Genomic DNA, 22,759 nt, shown 5'->3' with positions numbered 1-22,759 from the left:
TATTATTGAATTGTTATTTGGTGCAGTTTGCAATGATCATCCCCTTAGCTATTTTTACATTTGCTCTGTTTATGTGTGTATGATCCTATGAAAACAGGCCAGTCTGTGGGGAGAGAGCACATTTCCAGTCATGCTTTTTAAAAGGCACAGCTGATTTTCTCTGAGTTGACTCACTTCTCTCCTCCATTTTGCTTTTCTGCTTCACCTCGCAGCCTGTGCTGCAGTGGCTCCAAACCCTTTCTCTCCCAGTTATTAATGTTAAGCTGACAAGCTTTAAGTAAGGATTTTCAGGTGTCTTTACAAAGCTTGTGTTGGCTGCTAGGTGTTCCCAGGAGGCTGCAGATCCTGGAATCTTCCACCCTGGCAATGTGCCCAGCCCATCACAACTGTGACCTTACTGAGGTCTCAGTACTGGGATTTTGCAGCTGTTCAGAGGTCTCCAGACACCACAGCAAATGATTTCTGCTCTCTGAGTCAGCCAGTTCCTACTTCAGATGACACAGATCCCAAGCCTTCCAGGTTTTCCCACTGTTCCTTAGGAGAACCACCTTCAGAGTTGGTCTCCCTGAGATGGAGCAACAAGTGGAGGTTGGTGACTGTGTCATTTGCCTTTAGTTTGCTATATGCCAAGGCAGATGGTCTTCAAGGAAGACATATGGAGATGGCAGGATGGGGGAGAGCTGAGATCTCCAGAGATGATGATTGGATCAACAACCATTTCTGCACAAGAGCTGTACTGTAGAGAAATCACATCAGCTCTCTTCCCTCATGGTAATTAAATCCATTATGTGATGCTGTGTCGATCCAAACCCTATTCAAGTAGTTTTATGCTTTACAGGCTGCTGGATCTCAGTCACAGCTGTGCAAAGCTGACAGCAGCTGCAGAAGGACAGAAGACAGAGGGACCCCTGAGCCCTGCTCCCTCAAACCCTGCCCTCCTCTGATGCACACTCGTGTGCTGGAGCACCCCACAACAGCCCTAGAGCTCAGACTTTGGCTTGTCCCATCATATCAAATCATCAAGATTAAAAGGTCTTCTGACTCTTCTGAGCAGACATAGTCATAGTGAGAACATGGGGCCTCTGCAAAGCAAGGTAAGGTTGGCTTTTCAGTGACATGCCCATCATCAGTCCCTACAGGAAGATTTTTCAGTTTAGAAGCTCACAAGTACATTGTGTACCCTACATTCTGTGCTGCTGTTTTGCATAATGCTTCCCAGCCTGTTTGAACCTAGCTTCAGGCTCTCTCAGGTCTCTTTCAGGTCTCTTTTGTCCCAGGGACAAATCTCTCTTGAGAACTGCAGTATCAGCCTCATGTGTTGCTCAGTTTTAAGCAAATAACCGGAGGCTGGTTACAGTAAGGTTCATTAGTAGGTTTCACATCTTGCATGAAGCAAGATCAAAAAAGATTTTTTTTTTTTTCCCAGTGATTTGGAGCACTCCGGGTGTAACCTGGCTGTCAAAACAGGCTGGAACAGGCAACACTTGGGACATTCAGGGCAGGGGGAGTGCCACTAAACCATCTCAGCAGGTGCGATGCTGTCCTGCACCCATCAGTTTGCAGATCTGTCTTTTTCTCCAGGACTTCATGAGGTGAGAAGCTCCCTTGTGACAGCCTCTGCTGCATGGATTCGTGACAGGTGAGCAGCAGTCTGTGCCCAGACGCTGGGTGTGCACTCACCTGCCTTCATGTGTGACATGTCTCAGCCCCTGATCTCCAGGGTGGAGGATGCTGAAAGGCCTATCCTTCTTATTTTGGGTCTTCCCTTTGTCTTTCTCCAAGCAAAGGATGCGTACCAGGAGCTGCTCCCCCTGGTAGTGGAATCTAAATAATCCCTCTAATCAGAATCCTGGCTCCCCTCCCAACACACACACACACACCTGGAGGGTTGGGTGCAGAGGTTTCGGGGGAAGATAAGATGCTCCTCTGTCACTCAGAAACACTGTGAACAGCATTCACGCTGCCTTTGTGGGACTGTTGTGTATTTAATGTCCCTTCCTGTGGTTCTTCCCGGGCTCTTTCTGCGGGGGAAGGCACCTGGCTCTCGAGGCTGCCATCCACAGACCAGCCCGAGCACATGCACACACCTGCCTGCAGCAGGACCAGCACAAGCCATCTGCTGCCAAGGAAGGTTTCCTCGGCATCAGAGTCACTAAAACTTCCTTAAGGTATGCAGGAGTCCTTCCAGACTGCAAAATGAAAATCACTGCTCGGAATCACTGCATTCAAAGCGGGGAAATATCTCTTTAAGGAAACCCATTGGCAATATAACTAAAGGCCCTTAGGCCAAGATGATATTCAACATAACTCCACCAAGTCAAGAGAAATACACCAGGGATTAAGTTTGGCCCAATAGCAAAAACCACAGGCAAGTGAGACTGATTCCCAGAATCAAGTTGACCTGAAAAATGTAGTTAGGTTTTGCCCTTAAAGGAATAATTTTCTTAATAACAACAGATAAAATTAAATGCTTGTCAAAATTATTACAAGCATATGGGGATGAGATGATCAACATTGCATGAATTATTTCCTTCAGCAGCTGTACTTCTAGTTCATTCTTTCACTGCTCTTTAATTCCTGAGCTTTTGACCTTTGCACTGCTCTTCTAGATTTACTACCTGCCCTATCCATTCTTGGCTTGTTAGACCCACAGGCTGTGTGGTTTTGGTGATAATCCTAGGTTTGCCACTTTCTGTGGGAATTTCATGGCTTGACTTTTTTTTCTCACTATCCTCCAACTCTATGTCTAGCAGTACACCAATACATGAACTATATGCCAGACAATATTAAGGGTTAAATGCCTCATTTTATCTTTCTGGATTTGGCCCTTGGTCTCCAACTTAATGCCTTGCAACCATTACCAAGCAAGAATAGTGGTTAGCATAAGGAAAGAAAATTCTCAGAAGCAATGCCTACATATGGGACTTGCTTCCTGAGAGAGGAGAATGAATGACCACAGAATAAATCTCCTTCAAAACTCTGTCCAGAGCTCATTTGTTGTGTTTAACTTGTTCTCAGCAAGTCCTAAACAAACACTTGCAAACAAAGAGTGGAAAACCCAACTGTAGCTGTTCAAAAAAAACAAACCAAAACCAAACAGGAGTAATTTGCAAGCATACTAAAAAGATCACTACCAACAAACATCTATGAAATAATCAGTTTATTCCACTTACAGCATTGAAAAGCCAATAAAAGAGAAAGGATTGAGGGGTTTTGGGGATGTTTATCAGTTTGGAAGAAGTTACCAAGAACTCCCAGGCTCTTTCACTTGCTTTCTCACCCTCTTGTACCTTCCAAGAGGCAACAGGCCTTCTAAATAATATTTTTCTTATTCAGCTTTGTAGTTCTCAGTCCCAAAATTCATGGCTGCAAGGGAGGGCTGGAGTCTCCCTCCTGCACTTGAGGATCCCTGACTATCACTCCCTCACCTCTGTGTTTAACTCATGTTTGGCAAAGAGCAGCTTGATCTCAATCAGACCTCCTAGGAGGGCAGCCAGATTGGATTTGATGGCATCAAGAAACGTGAATCCAATCCTGCCTCTGGAGCTCATCCCAAAGTGTGTCTTCACTGATACAATGCATGCTACTTTCTTGAACTTTCTGGGCTGTAGTGCTCTTGTTGGGAGCCTTACCTGAGGTTAAACACTTTTCCTATCACCATTTTGTCTTGACAGTGCTTACACGGTGTGATGACACCAGCTCTCATTTTCTGGATGAATTTAGCATGTTAAATTCTTCAAGTCTTTTAACTTTTCTTCTTAAAATGCAGAGACCAGCAAAGGGCAAATTATTTTTCTGTTCAAGACCATTTGTGGAACCAGAACTGGTCCATACTTCAGTCTGTCTCTCTTATCTTCACCCTTATCACTCTGCAATGTCACACGCAGGTTGGGCTGCATGCCCACCTTGTCCCCAGCATCCTTTCCTGACTTCCTCTGCTTTCCAAGGTAGGTGTTCTCCTTCCATACAGACAGCTGCATCCCTGTCTCCTTGGCACAGGGCTCTGGCTGCCTGAACACACGTGCTCTGTCTGTCAGTGACCCACATCTCCACATCAGCCACCTCCCCACCTGCCTGGTGTCATCTGCAGGTTTGGACAGCAGTCATTGTGCATTGCCTTTCATGCACTGGTTATAAACATTGAAAATTAGTGATGTCCTGTCACTCCCTGAGGGTCTCCTCTGGGAATGTGAGTTCTCAGGGACTGCTCATTTGGAAGAACTTTGATCTCACTGCTCTCTAAGCCATGCAGAGCTTGTGCTATTCATACCATGTTATTAATATTTGTAAGAGAATCTGCTAAGTCAACCACCTCGCCAAAAATCTATCCCATCCAAAGTCACTTTCCCAACAAAAGTTTTAACCTCTCCAAAGAACATAATAGGATTTGTCTGCATGGCCTGGTTTTCATTTTGGAAAGGCTGAATAACAGCCACAGTTTTAAAACTCCACTCCCCAGTTCAGCTCCCCAACAGCTTTTCCATCATGTTGTCCACAACTGGTTTCATCCTATTGTGTGGTGCAGTTTTGCTTTAAACCTTGTCCTGCCCTCATGATTTTGAAGATGCTGTGGCATGCTGGGAGATGTACATGATGGGGTGCCCAGTGTTTCCAGGAGACAAAAGTCTTATCATCTGCCTTAAGTGGGCCAGGTATTGGTCTGAAACTGGTGGAAGTGCTCTAGTCTGATGCAGCTTCAGCTTACATGCAGAAGTGGGGGACTTAGTGCTAGGAATAGCATGGGAATTTTTTCCTTTTCCTTTTTTTCAACCACTTTTACCCCTCATTAAGTGCTTTCAGACCCAGCCTCAGGCTTGATTTATTTTTGAAAGGACATTTTTAGCCACTGTGTCTTGAAGAAAAAAAAAAAAAAAAAAAAAAGGAAAGTCTGCAGAGATTATTTTTAAAGAAAAAGCCATGCACATGCACACTCTGCCACAGTTTCTTTGCTTCTTGATATCCCACAAGGTCTTCTCCATTGTGATACAGAAGTATTGTTCCATTCCTCTCACCTGCAGCTCTGTAACAACATCAAGGTGGCAGCCCTTCTGCTATCTAGGCTGGAAGGATTATTGCTCTATTACAAAGAACAGTAATCTCACAAAACTACCAGAGTCAGGAGCAACCCACTCCAGAGTAACACACCTAAACCTCCAAGTTGTGGCACACTTTGGTAAAGCAACTTTTTCTGTTCAGCAGTGGGTGTAACAGAAGCTGGAGAAATATGTCTTAAGCAGGTATCTGTCACTGTTCAAAGCCAGGATTTTTTCCTGGCTCTGATTTGGTTCTTGCTGCTCTTAATTTTCCTTTCAAGCTGTCCAGATAATATAAGACTTTGAACTAGCAGCCTCTCCCCTTGAATCTGTAAGTATTTACTGAGCAGTATTTAGTTAAAGGACCAGACAGAGATGGAGACCAAAGACGGTGGAATACGGAGGGCTTGTGGTTACAGCACAAGGCTCTGAATCAGGAAATTGTCAGAATCAACTTTAAGAGATGAGTCCAAGCCACAAAGCTCAGTGTTCTGCATCTTCTCCTGCTCCAGCTGCCCTGGAGTTTAGTTTGTTTCGGTCTGTGCCAGTTGTGTGGAGATCACCTCTGCTTTCCTTGGATTTACAAAAAGCTAATAATTTTTAAAGGTGCACTGGGTAAGTGTGCCAGATCAAGAAGAGGGTCCAGTGCAGGATTAACTCACCAAACAGCTTCTCAGCAGTGAGGAGTTTGGACCCCATGGACATCACCTGGCTTGCAGGTGCTATGAGAGCTCTCTCAGCTCATCCCAAGTTGTGCAGTGCACACACAGCCATGGCTTTTCCCCAAGCTGAAATGCAGTGGCCACGAAGCCCATGGCATCCCTCTTCTCTGAACTATCCATCTGCATCAAGGCAGAACTGTCTGTGAGGAGCAACAACAAATTCCCTCCCTGCTGAACAGCACCGCAAAAGATGTGCAGTATCTGATTCCCAGATGGCAATGTTAAAAACAGAAGGCAACATGTCTGGGAAAGTACCCGAGGCATACCTGAACAATAGAAATAATAGAGATGTAAGAAGAAGATAGGTCCTTTCTTTTTTTCTGATATATGCATGCCTATGATCACTTAAAAAAACAAACAAACAAACACTTTTTTTTTTTTTTTCCCAACAGGAAACAGTCTACCTGAATAAAAACACAGAAGGCTAGAGTGAAGTAGCTGAAATAGGTGAATGGCTGGTAGCACAGTGTGCCAGTCTTGTCTGCTCCTGGTGTCTGTGTTGGGTGTCATGTAGGCACATAAATCCTTGGAATCCTTTAAGATTTATTTGGGTATCAGTAAACTGGGTGCATGTCTACCAGTCCAGCAACATGGAGGATTATTCATACTTGAGGACCAGGATCCCCTATAGCCCGCTCATGAGGCTTGGCACTGGTTTCTATGCATAATTTTTATTTTAGGCCCTCCCAGGACAAGTTCTAAAAGGTTAATGTGCGGAAGATGTGGCTGCCTTGTCTCACACATTCCAGGAGCTAAACACCCTGAAGAAACCAAAGGCAGGGGATGTTTTGTGAGGTACACACCAGCCATCAGTGAGATGGAGATACCACCCCACGAGCAGCAGGCAGCCTCATGCAGACACACCGCTTCTGTCTCTCGGCTCCCGCCCCGCCTGCATTTGTTCCTCCTTTGCCTGATGGCACATCTCCCCCACACAATGGCATGTACAATCTAATCTCTACTGAAAGCTCTGCAGGGCAGGAACTCACACATTCAGATCCAAATAGGCTGCTCATGCCTTTTTAATTTCGCTGTATCAGAATAACAACGGCAAGGAAATAAAGTAACAGCCAAAGAATCAAACCAGTACAGTGAAACAGGTCCCTTCCCTGTACATCCACACCACCCTAATGGTAGCAGGAAATCTAGTTACAACTAGCAAATTGTCTTCAATTAAACAGCCCAAAAGGCTCTTGGCCATCACAGCGGACATCACCTGCTGATGTCCACTACGGTGGTGTTCACTATGGCGATGTTCATTATTGCTAAAGCCACGTGAACCTGCCAATCTGTGTGAAGCATCCCAAGGCTCAGAGGTGGCTGGAGAGCCCCTCTGCAGCAGCCAAGGGTCTGGGAAGAGTGAGGCTGGGGTTGGTGCACTCCCACGCACATCTGCACAGGTCTGGCACCCTGCTGATCTCGGCAGCCATCAATCCTGCTGCCATCTGGATGACAGCTCTTGCACAAGATCAGTGCCATTACTTAAGGCTGTGGCTGTTTACATCTTCCCGCCCAGCGCACACCCGCCATGTGTTAATCGGGATGGTTCATAGTCAGTCCTGGAGTAAACAAATGCAACTTCACCAGAAAACACGGGAGCCACACCTCTTTACTCCAGGTGTGCATTTTGGCCCACTATCTGTTTCTCCATAGCGATTAGTGACTGGTATTTAAGACAATTTCTTAACAGGAGTTGGGATCGGTGGTTTATCTCCTCATTAAGTTGGTAATGTCATTAATTAAGACTATGTCAACGGACATGATGCCACAGCAGATGGGTGTTATCAGTGGCAACAGCCTTCCAGGGTTTGGGTTTAGACTGTGCCTACCGCGAGGCACCGCTGGCATCCTGCCCAAGGTGGGGACCTGCCCCTTCCCCACACTGCCTTTGAGAGCCCGCCCCACAACAAATGCATTTGGAGGCAGGCTCCAGAAATCCCCTCAAAAGTCCCCGCTCTCCCACTGATCCCCGTTCCCTCCTGACAAGCCGTCCCAGAGCAGGGAGCGAGCAGTAAACACGGAGTGTTGGCAGCACTGGGCAGGGGCACAGGGGCTGTATTCATGGCCCTACCCACCCCGAGAGCAGCAGTCCCTGTGCTGTGTGTTTGGTCCCACCTAAGGCAGCTGCTCATTCAGCAGTTTAATGGAGTAAAATTTTTAATGGAGTAAAAATTCCTCCATTTTTAACGGAGAAAATGAGCACATTACTGGGAGATGTGGTGGACCCTGTGCCATATTGTTAGCAGCAGGCCAGGATACTTAGAGCAAACAGGCTGCTGAGGCTAGAAGGAATTGAGTGATCACAGTGCTCCCTCTGGACTGAAACCATACAGATCACATACATCATGTATTTTGAAACTTGGGAAGTAAAGAGTGCATTTAGCCTGTCCCTCTCACACGATGCACCTCGATATAGTAAAAAAGCATGAACACCTTTAAAAAACCTTTCTTTTTTTCTCCCTTTTACTCCAGGAGACATATAGTTAAGTGAAACACAGCTTTGGGCCAAGTCCTGCCCTGGTTCTGTGCAGAAGTCCCAATACATCCCAAAGACTCAGTGCACTTTAAATACACGTCAACAGTAGCATGTGCTGGCCAGAAGATATTTTACAAAGTGGTCCTTCAAATGAATGTAGTTTTAGTTGTTTTCCTCGGTTGTTTGAGGTCACTGTTCCCCCGCCCTTATTAATAAAAATGTGATTAATGACTTTTGGCAAAGCTGCTGCCTGAAAGAGCCAATGCTTTAGGAAAGGCAAAACCAGTTTTCAGGTATTTTCTGTAAGGTTCATCTCAGAAACACACAAATACATTTCAAAGCATTTACAAAGCACGCTGACGCCTCCCTCACCCCGTCTCCACCCCCCTGCAGACACATCACCCCTCATAATCTGCTTGATTCTGTTCATTCTACCTGGAAGAAAGCTCTCACTGTGCCTTCAGCTGGAAAGGTTCCCCCTCGGCACGGGCGCCAGGCAGAGCAGTTGTCACAGAGCTTTCTGGAGTGCCCGTGGTGCAGTAATGGCTCTGGGATTACTCTCCCCAGGCTGAGCAGTGCCCAAAAGTCCTGAGTGAAGCCCCCACGTCCCTCCTTAAATAAATCACAGCAGTAAGGGTAAAGAAATCTAAAAAGAAAAAGAATTGAAGTTGTTTTCTCAGAGTGGGCTGGACTCGTGGTTTTAAGACTGTTTCTGCAAGCAGGGAGGCTTAGAAATACTGGTGTTTAAAAGCAAGATGTCAAAATGTGGGACTTTCACAGCAGGGCTGAGGGTGCTGCAGTGGGATTTGGGGAAAATCACCAAAATTCAGGGTGTTTATGCAAAGGGCAGTACCAAATGTAGGAACTTAAGCTGTGCTGCCTCTGTCAAGGACTAATTTCTGACAGGCAGGCCCTGTTTCTCACGAGGGTTTGATGTGGCTTAGCTTTTCCAGTCAGGTGATTTAAATCTTCTCATTGATGGGGTTTAATCTGCAACTTGGGGGCCTGTGCTGCTTTTGAGGGGGCCACACAGGATTTCTGAAAAAGGGTAACTCCTCCCTGGGGATGGGGATAAGGATAAGGACACCGATGCAGATGCAATAGGCCAGAAATGATACCTGAAGACTCATGCATGGGGTATCAAATCTGTGCTGTGAATTAGCACCACAAGAATTAAGACCAAATCAGAGGTGTTACTGTCTTGTACTAAGAGGGTGCAAGACCCCATCAGCTCCTTAGTCCTCCACACTGATCATTATCTTGCTGGACCTGGGCTCTGAGGATGGAGCTGATCTGCTCCAGGCAAGCATGGCTTGGGCCAGGGCTTGCTCTCAGCCTCTGTGGCAGCTGGAAGGAGAGCTGGGGGTGGCTCTGATGTACCACACTCTGCTTCATACCTCACTTTGTAAGGAGACAGCTGTGCAGCTTTGCATGGGATGCCATGGAATATGTTGCACCTGCAGCACGCAGTGCTTGACAGAACTGGTGTTTTTCCAGCTGCAGGAAGCTGTACTGGGGAGATCCAGTTTGGATGAGCCACTGACATTTTATAATCCAATGGAAAATAAGGAGTGAGGGCTCCAAAAGGAGTTTGTCCCCAAAGCTGAAGCTAATGCTTTAAATTAGGAAGGCAGTTATGCTAAAGGCTGATACAGAAATTCCTTTTGCTGTGACTCTCCTGCAGGCACTGAGGTGGCTTAAAGCCCTGCTAAACTCCAGACAAGCAGGAGATGTGTCTGGGAGTGCTGGCCACTGGATTTCTGAACTGGCCCAGTCCAAGCAGATGGTGAACTGGCAGCAATAAGATCCCAATCCATACACTGAAGCTTCCCCAAAATTGCTGTGGGTGGCTCTAATTATAACCTGTATCCTACCGCCTCCCCTTTCTGTGAGTAGGAAGGAGCTGAGCTTCCTTGTTACTCTAGCTGCCTGCCCGTTACCAGCTCGAGATTGCTGGTGGGATAAGGGCCTTCCATTTGTTTGGAGCACTGATGTCCTACTTGGCAACACGTGCCTCATTCCTTCAGCCCTACAAAGGGAAGAGCCCCGAGCAAAGCAGGTTTGCAGCTGGCTTAGCAACAGGGCTGCTCTGCATTCCTGTAAATTTCCAGGTTCAAGTACAGTTTTTTCTCTTTGTTGCCAAGCCAAGTGGACATCTAGCTCCCCTCATACCACAACTGAACCTTTGGGAAGGGTGATGGGGTCTGAGAGGAGTGTCTCCCAAAGCAGGCAGCAGCCTGCAGAGAGGCAAAGTGGCTCATCTGTGCACATGAAGGTGACCAAGGGCTGTATCATTTGCCCACCTTCAGACTTCCAAAGTAAAAAGAAAGCTTGCCCTTGAGGTCTGAGGTAAAGAGGTAAGTACAGGTATAGATCCAAGTCCCCAGGGCTAGTCTGATTTATTTGGCAATCCAGACAGTCAATACTTTCAATCTTGGATGTGATGACTTTTCTTTTCAGCATGTGGCTCATTCTCAGATTCCCATTACTTTATTCCATGTGGGGCTGGTGTTTCTCCATTGTTTTCCCCTGTGCATGATCGATATGAGCAGGAAGGAAATGTGGAAACTACAGAAACTATTCTCTGTGCTGAGGGAAGGTGCCTTGTATTCTTCTGAACCTGGCCCCATTGTTTGGTGCTGCACCCACAGGCACGTTCTCTGCCTCGCTCTGGATGGACCAGGGCATCCTCACCCCCCTTCAGGCAATGGTCACCCAGCAAGCATAAACAGCTGACCCCATTCCCACTGGAATCTGTGGGAGTTTCACCCCTGATTTGATTGTGGGAGGAATCAGGCCCCTACTTACAGTATATAAATAAGAAGGATTTCATTTGAGGCAGATGGATACCAAGTTGTTCTGAATTTTTCCCGTGATTTCATTAGAGAGGTGATTTGTGTTACAAGGAAAACTTGTTCTGAAGCTGTCATTATTTACCTGAAATGCATCTGTGCTTTGAAGTAGGCTCTGGAAACACAAACAGAATGAAATTGCCCATAAAGCAGAGGTGGAGTGCTTTTTTCCGAGGTTTGAGACTGTTGGGTTCCCTCTATACTGGAATGCAAAATTAATGCCCTAAATTTAAACACTCACTAGGCTTTTTTTTTTTTTTTCTTTCTTTTTTTTTCTTCTTTTTTTTTTTTTCAAAAAAATTTTGCATTCGTGACTTGAGAATGAATTCAGTCGTAAAACGAAATGCAACTGACACATTTGGCATGCAAAACAACCATTGTTTTTGCCAGGGGGTTTAGGGGGTTTCACGTGCACACGTGTATGTGTTTGTCTGTAAAATGGCTCATGAGCCTCCATGGAAGACTTTCATGGTGGACAAGTTGGCTTGGGCTGCCCAGAAGAAGTTACCAACCACTTGTGGTCCTCAGTCTCTGTGTGGATCATCCATGTCCTGCTCAGAAGGATTAACTCATCTGTATCCAGTTTCCAAAGATTTAACATCATGCAAGATCACTGCAATCCCAAACCATTAAATGAAATAATTAACCAACTGGATTTTTTGGCTGGCAACTGGCATGAGCTCAGACACAGCGTGCAGCTTTGTGTGTGCACCTTGTTTTGCTGCACTGCTTTCTTCCCAAATGAATGGTGTGATAAAAGTAGCAGCAGCAGCAGCAGCTTGGTGCAGAGAGCCTAAAAAAAGGTGTTTGTTTCCATTGCAGCGCTTAGCTCATTGTTCCTGCTCCTCGTCCTGTTGACTGGCTGCTCAGGAAGGCTGTGTTCCCACCAGCTCCTGCCTGCTCCCCAGTGCTCTGCCACCACCTTCCTAAATCCACACTTTTTATCTCCTGTGTCCCCTTCTCTCTTTTTGCTGAAAGAGGTGGTTTTTTTTACTTTTCTCACAGGGATGTGGTGGGTACTTTTAAAACCTTTGGAAGCTGCTTTCAATTCTTCAGATGGCATCAGTGAAACTCACACTGGTATAACTGGCTGGAGATACAGGGGTGTTGACTTGACAGCACTCTGGCTTTCCTCCTACATCTCCAGGCCATGGGAGGGTTAACTGAAATTCCCTTGCATGCTGCGCTTGAATGAAAATGCCAGCGAGCTCTGGTATGATAATATTTATCTCTGAATCATTTCAGTCAGTCTTGGGATGAATGAGATCTCACCAAGACGGAGGTTTGCTTTCCACTTCACTGTTTTTCCCTGAAGTTTCTCTTTTTCCCAGAGAAGGGACACACATGAGCAAACCCCTCAGGGCCCTGGGTGCTGCCAGCGTTGCAGGCAGGGTCCTTGCCTCCCTCCTGCCTCCTGCAGCTGGGGAACATGAGCTGGTACTGAAGAGCAAGAGACGTGTCCCCATGCTCACCTTCTGTGCTTTGGCTTCCTGAGATCAAGCATTGAATTACACAGCCCACTTTTGGTTGGCTTTTTTGTTGTTGTTGGTTTTTTGTTTGGTTAGCTTTTTTTTAATTTGTGCACCAGATCTGGAACTGAAACCATCAATTCATTTCACTGATAATCTCATTCTCAACTCAAGTCAGCAACAGCCACCTCAGCTAGCAGCAGGGTTCTACCCACTGCATCAGCTGTCCCAGCTCCTATGGGAAAGAAGATTCATGTATTGTGATGTGAGAGAGCGTTTTTTATTAAGAAAGCAATGTGAGGAGCTTCCCTAGACACTCACTACACATCTTTATGTCCTTCTTGGAGACACATTAATTAACCCTGCTGTGATCTGCTGAGGTGGGACAGAGGAGGGGTGACAGTGGGAAACATGGGGAAGATCCAGCTGAACAGGAGATTTCCCATCCTGAGCCACAGCACCAGAACAGTGAATTACTCCTGTGATCTCCAGCTGTGTAAGTTTGAGATCCATTTCCCAGATCACGGGTCCATGTTGCTGTCATTGCCATCATCCCGTGTCACACTGGCTGCCTTGAGAGGGTTGAACAGGAATGGGGATGGCAGTGGGAAGGAGCTCTGCTGCATGTTGGTCCCATTGTGCTGTGTCAGATAGGGTCAGTGCTGCCCTGAGCTCCAGAAACCCAAGCTCACAGTATCTGCTCTCATACCTTTCAGGGCTGAACCAAAGTCCACTGAGATCAAGGGAGTTTTCACACTGGTGACCATGAGTTTTACATTCAGCTTCCTCAGATGAAAGTACGAGGGACAGGCAGGAAATTATCCACTGGGAAATCTGTTTCAATCATCCCCTTTTATGACATATGCTTTGGAAATGATTATGTGCTGTGTAAAGAAATACGGCCTTCTGAATTTATTCAGGCTAATTCTGAGTGAACCTAAAGCTCTTTTATACTGTTCAGGCTGTGTAAGGAGTCTTAATGCGCACAGAAATTAATTTACAACCCATTTAAATCACCTCTGCTCTGTCAGAACCTTAGAAAGCAGAAAAGACTGTGTTTTCATACTTGTATGTTGGTCAAGAGTGTGTTTTTCTTTAACTAGTGCAATTAGGGTGATGGAGTAGGCATTAGAGTGATAGACAGGAAGAGTAATTCCCTAGGGTGATGTGGTGCTGGCTTTGTTTGAGTGTAATTTATCCCACTTCTCATAAAGGAGTGAGTCCCACATGTATAAACACCTTTATAGAGGTACAGTTCCAAGCACAGCAGGGAAGTTTCCCGCTTTTCCACAAGCAGCACTGGATTACAATAAACCCTGAGGTCCAAATCAGCAAGGAGCTCCTTGCTCCATACTGTGGCATGAGTTCAGAAGAAAGCAGTGGGACAGATGATTGATCTTTTGACATAAATCTCATTTGTGATGGCCTTGACAAACTTCTCTTACCTTCTGTTTGCTGGAATTTCATGTTATTTGCCACACACCTTGGAAGGTCTCCAGCTGACATCAGTGGGCTTAAGCCTACCTTAAGGTGCCTGAGAGGGTCTTTGCACAAAGAGTTTTCTCATCCCCACCACCAAATCAACACTGGGCTCAGGCAACTTCCAGCAAGGACAGTAAAACCGGGTGTGTCAGCCAGGACTAAGTAAGGCTGGTTGCAAAGCAAAGGGAGATCACAGTTTATTTTGTTCTAACAGAAGGAGGGCTCTGTTTCATCTTCCCATAGCCCTCACAGTTTTTTCCCCTACCTGGCTGGTTTGGGAGAACCCCCCACAAATCTATCTGCATTTAGGAAGGGCAGTTAAAATATCACTTTTGTTCCCCACTGCAGCATCTCCAGGCTTAGGGCAGCACTGAGCCCATTTCTGCCAAAAGGTCTCTGTGTTACTGGCACATGGACCAGTCACCAAAATCAACCTCCCTGTGTATCCTTAGACTGAGCAGGCATTAATGGCTGGCTTCAGCCAGGAGACATCTGGCACATGGTTCAAGCTGGGTGCCCGGCTTCCAATCAAGACAGAGATATTCACCATGTGAACCACACTGCTACTCAGTCAAAACAACTCAAAATAAAAGTGCCGTCAACTAACAGTGAGAGGAATTTTTTTTTTTGGTATAGTTTACTTAGCAAATAATCTTGCACTTCAGATACATTTCAGGAAATCATGACCTATTTTTAGATGACTTATCATGTCCACGTGTGGCAAAATTCCTTTAATAAATCAGTTGCGGTGAATGATTTAATTGTTGTTTTTGTTGTTGTTATTATTATTATTATTACCTGCTTTCTCCATCTTCAATGTTCTGAGACAAGATGAAAGTACTGAAACTTCTAATGCCTCCCTGCTGAGTTGCTATTGTAGGAGTGAAAAAGAGCAGAATGGATCAGCTTTTAGTAAAACCCATGGTTTATGTAAAGCATCTGATTCAAAACCTATTTTCTATGTAGCCTTTTCTTGTGGACTGAAATAGTAGGCTGCATTCAAACTAGACTTTGAGCTCAGTGAAAAGGAAACGCTGATGAAAATCACGACTCAAACACCCTTGCATCATATAATTCTGTTTGTTTTATTGGTGAGATACCACCTAGGCCCCATTCCATGGCTGCAGAAGGAAACTCAGCGAAGGGCAGCGGGCCAGGCTCAGGCTTAGGCAGCAGCTGGACAGCAGTCAAACCCAAGGGGTGAAATTTGGATCAGACCAAAGTCCATGGGGACTTCACCATCAGGTTCTTTGGGCTCAGACTTCATCTTTGTGACAGCTCCAAGGGCAGCACTGCAGAGAGGAATGTTTTTGTTCTTAAGACAGGCATCTCTTGTAGAGTTCAAGTTCTCCCAAGGACAGCCCCTCTTCTGTCTTGACATCCAGCCCAAGTGACAACACAAAGCAGGTGCTAGGCAAGACCATGCCCTGCTTTTCTGCATGTGGATGGTGGGGTTCCCCTCCCTTCAAACACCCAGGCAGAATTCATGACGTCTTTCCTGGCTGCCTCAAGGGTTTGTGTATCATTTGCGTGACTTTTGGGTCTTCATATGTCTGCAGCGATTGCAGCTTCTGAAAAACATTTCAAACATTCCTGCCTGGGAGGCTTTTGGCTAACAGGTCATCATCACTTGGGAGAAATGAAGCTACGAGGCCAGCCCTACGTGCAGTGAGTGTGAACGCGTGCTTGTTCCCACAGAGATCTCTGCAGGAATCGCCACCCCCCTCTCCTCTCTATCATCTCTAAGTAGCTTCCCATTTTCAACATATGAAAAAGTAATATTTATAGCTATCGGGGAAGTGGTGACATAAACTCATCCTAAAATGCCTTGCAGCAGAAAAGAGACAAAGCTCTTTGTTGTGAGCGTTGGGCAAACCCCGTGGCTTGGCTCCTCACGTGGGCAGTGCCGCGGTACCCGAGGTGCTCCGTCCAAGGGAAAGCTGTTGCTGTGCTGTGGAGCAGTGATGTTGAGGTGTTGCCTCTTAGGAGAAAGGACCCTGGCACTGAGCAGTTCCAGCAAAAGCATATCTCTCCAAGGAAGCTGAAGCCAACACTTGAGAAGCTACACAATGGTCGTAAAAGATGCTCAGCCCGCATTGCCTGATGAAATATGGATCAGTGTAATTGTTTCTTAGGCTGCTGAAGTATATCAAAAAGGAACAGAGAGACTTGAAGTATTGTATTACCACTGCACCCTTCAGTGGCTACAGCTAACATCTTATTTTTATTTCATGCTGACAGCACAAGGCAAGTTGATTTATTTTCTGTGCTGTATTAAATATCAGAGGAGATATGTGTCTCCTAGAATCTGAGGCATGTGATACAGCAGATGAGCTAAATGCATGTTAACCAAAGCCTCCTCTTGATTCACTTTGACGTACCTGAGTGTTTGCTAAGTGAAGCTCTTCAGAGCATCTGTGACCAGATCCACCAAGGGTCTTTGCATGTGGCAACTGTGATTTGCTGCCATGGCTCAAATAAGCCACAATTGCACTGACGGTTTCCTACACCCCTTTCTTGAACTCCTTTGTCATACACTTAACAAATATTGCTCCCAGTCAAGAAATATCTGTGATTAGCAGATTTAGATGGAAGGTTTGTTTCATTATTATTTGCCTTCTGGCTCTGGAGCTCTTTCAAGCTTTCTCTTCAACCACAAGATTTAGAACTTTTCTTCCCCCCATTTTTTTAAAGAAAGGTGAGATTCTTATGTAATCACCCACCTTCAGCATCTGGGACTTAAAACACAGGACCGAATATGGCTTGAAGTGGAAACAGTGAATGATCAGCTTTCCTCACATGAGTAGTCCCTTTGAAGGCTAAGTGTCTGTACTCAGGACCAAAGTTACCTGTATATTATGAGAGCTTGCAGAACCAGAACATGAACAAAATACAAAACTTAATTTACCCTAGAAATACAAACCTTGTATAAAGTTTTCATTATGTAGTTGGAGGAAATACCCTTTTTCCTAAACTAAACATACTTCTAATCTTTTTTAATTTTCCTTTGTAAAAATACCTGCTTTGATACAGAAGTCATGTAAGCCTTACAGTTAAGTCTTTCATTAAATGTTTCAGTAAATATTAAGTAAGCTTAAGGCAATAACAAAAGTTTATGACTTTTTAAAAGAGCTTGTTTCTTTCCCTCCCACATTATGTTGGTTTTGTTTTTTTAAAAAAATTCTCAAAACCTACATCTTGATCAGCTCCAGTCTGAAGGGTTCTATTTATAGTTTTTGGTTATGAATGTTTTTTCCTATGAAAAGGTCAGACCTCGCACATATACAATAGTGGAAAGCCCTGCTTATTAAAAAGCAGGCAGATGGATTTGTTAAAAAGAAGTAATTTCATAATGCAGCTGCTGTGAAAGGAGGCTGCTTTAGCAGAAACATGCTCATGCTGCTTTATGAGAAAAACAGGTAAAGGAATTCTGTTTTGTGGTGCAGGAGTTTTTCCTTTCCAAGCCCTCATCCTCATTCACATGGCGTGTGTTCATCTCTATTTACACACTTTGTCCTACACCCACACACCCACCCACACCTGCACACATTCCCTTAACCCATTTTTTCCCACCCCTGCTGCCCTGGAAAGGCTGGAGGAGGTAACACCGCACCAACTCAGTGTATCCTGCATGGACCAGTCACCCCTGGAGTGCTACCCAGGGCCCACCCAGTGCCAGCTGCACTCAGCTCTCCTGTCCAGCGCCCAGGGCCAGCACCCTCGGTCAGCACTGGAAGCTGGGGTAGACTGGGAGGTGGGTCCTGGCCCTGGGGCTGGGCTCTGCAGGCCAGGACCACACCTGGCTGAGGCAGTTTCTTGCTCAGGGTGACCTGTGAAGAGTCAGTGTTGGCTGACAGATGTCCTTCACCAGCACCCAGAGGAGCTGCTGAGCACAGGGCATTGCTCCGGAGCATGGGATTGCCCTGGGTTTCAGAGAAACAGCAACCTGCAACTTCCTGGGTGATGACAACCAAGAGAAACTTCTCTCATTTGATACTGGGAAAAAATGAGAGGTCTTGGCTGCTTTGTCCTGACTCTGAGTGAGGAGGTTTGATTAGCTGAACAAAAACCACTTCATTCCAAAAGCTTTTCTTTTCCTCCTTCCTCCCTGAAGCACCCTAAGCACTCTACACACCTGCAGCACCCTGGAGTGATGGAAACAACACATGTAGCCTCATATTTCCTAAAAATCTGTGTTATTAAGGAAGATCTCTCTTGTGTTTTATGAAATCATATGCAAAATGTCCAACTCCTTTAAATTAAACTTTTAAAATAGCCACTTCTTACTAATTCCTGGCTACTTTGTACAAAAATGGCTCCCAAACTCTGACCAATCTCTTCTGCTTTGAAGGAGCAGCCTGTGCAGGAGGAGATGGGGTCACTGATGAATGCACAAGGTGTCCTCCAGTCTCCAAAGGCACATCCCCATCAGGGTTTAATTTCCAGGAGAGCACTGCTGTACGTTTACTCTGAAGGGCTTTGTCTGCATCAGCTCCTGCTCTGCAGCATCCTCCAAACAAGTTGTCCCCAGGCTTTTAAATTCAGGGATCCACCTGTGCAGGAAATAATTTGCCCTATTAGTGATTCCACCACTGCTGCTATCCATCATGTCACTCCTGTGAGGAAAAATGAGGATGGATTCACTGAAAACCCTCTCCGTCTCCAGAGTGGGTTCAGCCCAACACCTCTGGGCTTATTAATCAGCTTCTTCTTCTACCATGAAATAATGCCCTGGGTGCCTCCTCCACAGTGCCTTCCCACGGGGTGCCAGCCCTGCTCCCATCTCGCTGTCCCCATGTGAAGTGACAGCAGTGGGAGAGTGGCCAGGGCTTTCCCCACAGGCACAGCCTGTTCCAGGGAGGCAATAGCTGTGATTAGCCCCAGTCAGCACCACTGACTTCCCTCTGGATGGTGACATGGGTGGGCAGCTCCACCCACCCTTCACATCTGCTCCTGGATCTGTCTCTGCAAATCATAGAATCACAGAATCACTGGGTTGGAAGAGACCTTCAAGATCATAGAGTCCAGCCCATGCCCTAATACCTCAATTAAACCATGGCACCAACTGCCATATCCTGCCTTTTTTTAAACACATCCAGGGATGGTGACTCCACCACCTCCCCAGGCAGAACATTCCAGTATTATATCACTCTTTCCATGAAGAACTTTTTCCTAACATCCAACCTAAATTTCCCTTGGAGTAACTAGAGACTGTGTCCTCTCGTTCTGTTGGTTGATGTCTGGTGAAAGAGACCAACCCCCACCTGACCACAACCTTTTTTCAGGTGTAGAGAGTGATAAGGTCACCCCTGAGTCTCCTTTTCTCCAGGCTAAACAACCCCAGCTCCCTCAGTTGTTCCTCACAGGGTTTGTGTTCCCAGCCCCTCACCAGCCTCGTTGCCTCCTCTGGACGCACTCCAGTGTCTCAATGTCCTTCCTAAACTGAGGGGCCAGCACTGGACACAGCACTCCAGGTGTGGCCTCACCAGTGCTGTGTACAGGGGAAGAACCACCTCCCTGCTCCTCACTCAGGGTTTGGATGGTCCCTGTGCATCTGCAAGCAGAGCTCAGCATTTCTGGTGGGATGCCATCTCACCTGAGTTTTCAGGAGCAGAGCCCAGCAATGCCAGTCAAGTTATTCACGGAGAGATATGGCAGCTTCCACCTACCTGCAGCCCAATATGAATATCAGCATATTCCCACCTGGAGTTTTTTCACCTGGTTTCACCAACAGGGTGAAAACAGGAATATTCTGTAGCAACAAGACTCAAGGGATTTAGATCTTAGGTGGTGTGTGGATATTTTGCCCCAGGTTAATCTCACCCATTTTGAAATCTAATCCAACCTCTTATGGGATCTTGTATCAGTCATCAGTACAGCTGGAAGAATGGCACTGGAGACAGGCAGAAAATGCACAAGATAAGTGGATCTAGCCCAAGAGTCGGTGAGTCTGGAGTTTGGAAACATGGAATGAAACATTGGCCTTCATGACAGGCCATGTAGGTGTAGTACTCATGGTTTTATCTGCAGTGAAATCTATTAAAAGGTTTAGTAAGGCAAAAGTGGAAAAACAAGAAAAAACAGTCTTTCCAGGTGACCTGCTGTACCTTCTCTTGATTGTTTCAGATATGAGTTCCTGATAGCCATTCAGGCCTGGCTTTAGCTCACCTCACGTCTCCTGTCCTACTCTCAACTCCCAGGCTTCTGGAGAAGCATTAATTACTATTGCCTTTGCAAAAGAGAGCATCTAATTGCACTGCAGGACCTGGTATGTGTGCAAGAGGATACATCAAATTACAAACCACTGTTCCTCTAAGCTGCAGTGTCTGCATGTGCACTGGGTGCAAGTATCTCTGGCAAGAAAAGGCATGTTACAGATTTGTAAGGTATTGCACGCGTTAGTCAACGTGGCCATTAAAACCAATGCAGCACTTGTAGGGGAAGATGTTAAAATGCTTGTATCTTTCATGGTAACCATACTAATCCAAGAGGAAATCAGTTTGTGATCTATCTCTTGATGGCTAAGAGTGAGGTTGTCAAGATTTCCCCCTCCACACAGGAGGCAGCTGTGCAGCCCAGCTGTGCCGTGCCTGGCGAGCAGGGTCCCAAGCCTTCCCGTGCTCCGAGCATCCCTGGGACCTGAACCCCACCTGATGGCCCTCAGCATCATCCACATTACCCTGACTTGGCATCCTCAGACCTCTCTGAAGATTATGAAGCTGTGACCCACTGAGATGCTGGGGAAAAGCCCCGAGGTCTGTTGGAGAAAGGATTATGCTCCAGCAAGGCTGGAGAGGCAGGAGGTGTGCAGTGCTGTACACCTGCCTGCCCACCTGTGAGCCTGCAAACCAGGGGAAAGTGAAATATCTCTGCCCACACCACTGTCACTGCAGGGGGCTGGGGAGCAGGGAGGGCTTAGTAATACCGAGAGCAGAGAAGTCTGCATTAGTCAGATATTTTTAATGATCTCTCCACACACAGGGCAGGAAGTGAAACTGAGGTCCCAGTCAAACCCCTCAGCCGTGCTCCCCCCCGGCGGGTCCCGCCGTGCCGGTGCGTGGCAGTGGGTGAGACATTGTGCTTTCAGTCAGCATGAATGGGATGCTGTGACCTGGGCCCCCACACCGACAGCCAGCACCCTCCCCACCCCCTGCAGCCCTCTCAGCCCCCATGCCACCCCTGCTGCCCTCGGTAAGGATGCTCAGACAGGGCTGGGCTACGGGAGGGGGACCAAGACTAGATTTCTGACCTGCTGTCATGTAATCTAGGATGATCTCTTCCTGACCTTGTTTCCAGCCCAAATGGGACCTGCAGGGCGCGGTGAAGCCCATGGTGACCACATATCCCAATCCTCGAGGGACTGTGTGGACAAGCTGGTCCTTAGCAATTGCTCCTTTGCAATCTGTGGCAGCACTTATTTTACTGCTGCCGTACTGAAGCCTGTCCCCCTGGTGTTCTCCTGCTGACTGAACAGCATGTGGTCAGCAGATTGGAGGGGCACCATCTGACCCCTTGCAAATGCAACCCTTTGTGAAACAGAATGCAGGTGCTGTGTGATGTTGCACAGCAAGAACACTGAGCAGCTCAAAGCAGACACTGAAAGGAAAGCAGGGTGGAAAGCAGGAAACAGTTGCTGCCTGCCAGGGCTCCCAGGTGGAAGAGCAGTCCCAGTGCTAGAGCTTTTACCAGCAGAGCTGCAGATTAGCAGTCCTGCTGGGAAAAAACCTCTGGGACAAAGCACAGACTTGGTCCAGCCCTGTCCTGTGATTCAGCTTCAGTTGCTGAGGGTGGGTGTCTCAAAAGTGGCATAAGGAGGTGATGATTTGGTCATCTCAGATTCCCAGAAAGATCTTTGAAAAGTAAAATAACTTGAATGTGATTGAATGTAAGTGGGCTGAGGAGGACATTATATTGCAAGCTCGTCTCCAGGTGCTTCTTGATATCTATTCCCATGGCATTTGAAGGAAGGGAATGTCTTAACCTCCCATCCCTGTGCTGGACCCTCAGGCAGGTGTGTCCAGCCTCCCAGGTGAGACCCTGCGGGGTCACTGCCCTGCTGGCTTCAGGAAGCTCCAGCAAATTGTTCAGTGCTGCTGTGCCTGGGTGGCTTTGGGTGGTCAGAGCACATTTCTGCTGTACACAAAGAGGCCAGGCAGAAGAGATGGCTGGCAAACAAACTGGGACCTTGGGTCCATTCCCTCTAACAAGGACAGCTCAAGGGAAGTGACCGAACAGCGGCACGGTCCTCCCCTCCTGTTAGCCTCATCTGCAGGGCTCGGGCAAAGGTCTTTTTATTACTGTTCTCTGCTCCAATTAAAACATCCTACAGATTGTGCTTGGCAGGCTCTCAACGGCATCCAGAACTAAAGCCTGTTAACAGGATACAATCAGCGAGGTTCAGGGTTTGAAGTAAGCCAGAGGGGTAGGGAGTGTTTGCCAACTGCAGAGTGCCAACTCCTATGGTCTGCCCATTTTAATTCTGGCTGTTAATTGCTTTCTAGAAGCACCCACAGGTCCCAAGTGACAACCAGAAGCCAGTGGCCAAAAATGCACATGGGCAACAGGAAGCTGAGCTTCAGAGAGCTGCGTGTCCCCCTTGCACCCGGGATGTTCCCATGGACCGAAGAAGGGTGGCAGGGGCGGAGTGATGGTCTGTGCCAGTAGATTTTTGTCAAACCACCACAGTGGCCTTGAGGACACAGTGCCCTCCTGCCAATTGAGCATT

The 22,759-nt window shown here is 46.7% G+C and overlaps 1 long non-coding RNA gene across 1 annotated transcript; it reads left to right on the top strand.

The window, feature by feature from the left end:
* Positions 1-838: 838 nt before the first annotated feature.
* Positions 839-7,482, top strand: LOC147651318 (uncharacterized). Its single transcript, XR_015274486.1, has 3 exons — positions 839-1,094; positions 1,427-1,639; positions 6,148-7,482. It is a non-coding gene; the product is annotated as an uncharacterized LOC147651318 (long non-coding RNA).
* The last annotated feature ends 15,277 nt before the right edge of the window (positions 7,483-22,759 follow it).

This window comes from Cyanistes caeruleus, chromosome 10, assembly GCF_971803275.1.
Source record: "Cyanistes caeruleus chromosome 10, bCyaCae1.hap1.1, whole genome shotgun sequence".
In the NCBI taxonomy this organism is placed as follows: domain Eukaryota; kingdom Metazoa; phylum Chordata; class Aves; order Passeriformes; family Paridae; genus Cyanistes; species Cyanistes caeruleus.
Note: the sequence above shows the minus strand (reverse complement) of the source record. Positions and strands in the feature narration are given on the sequence as shown.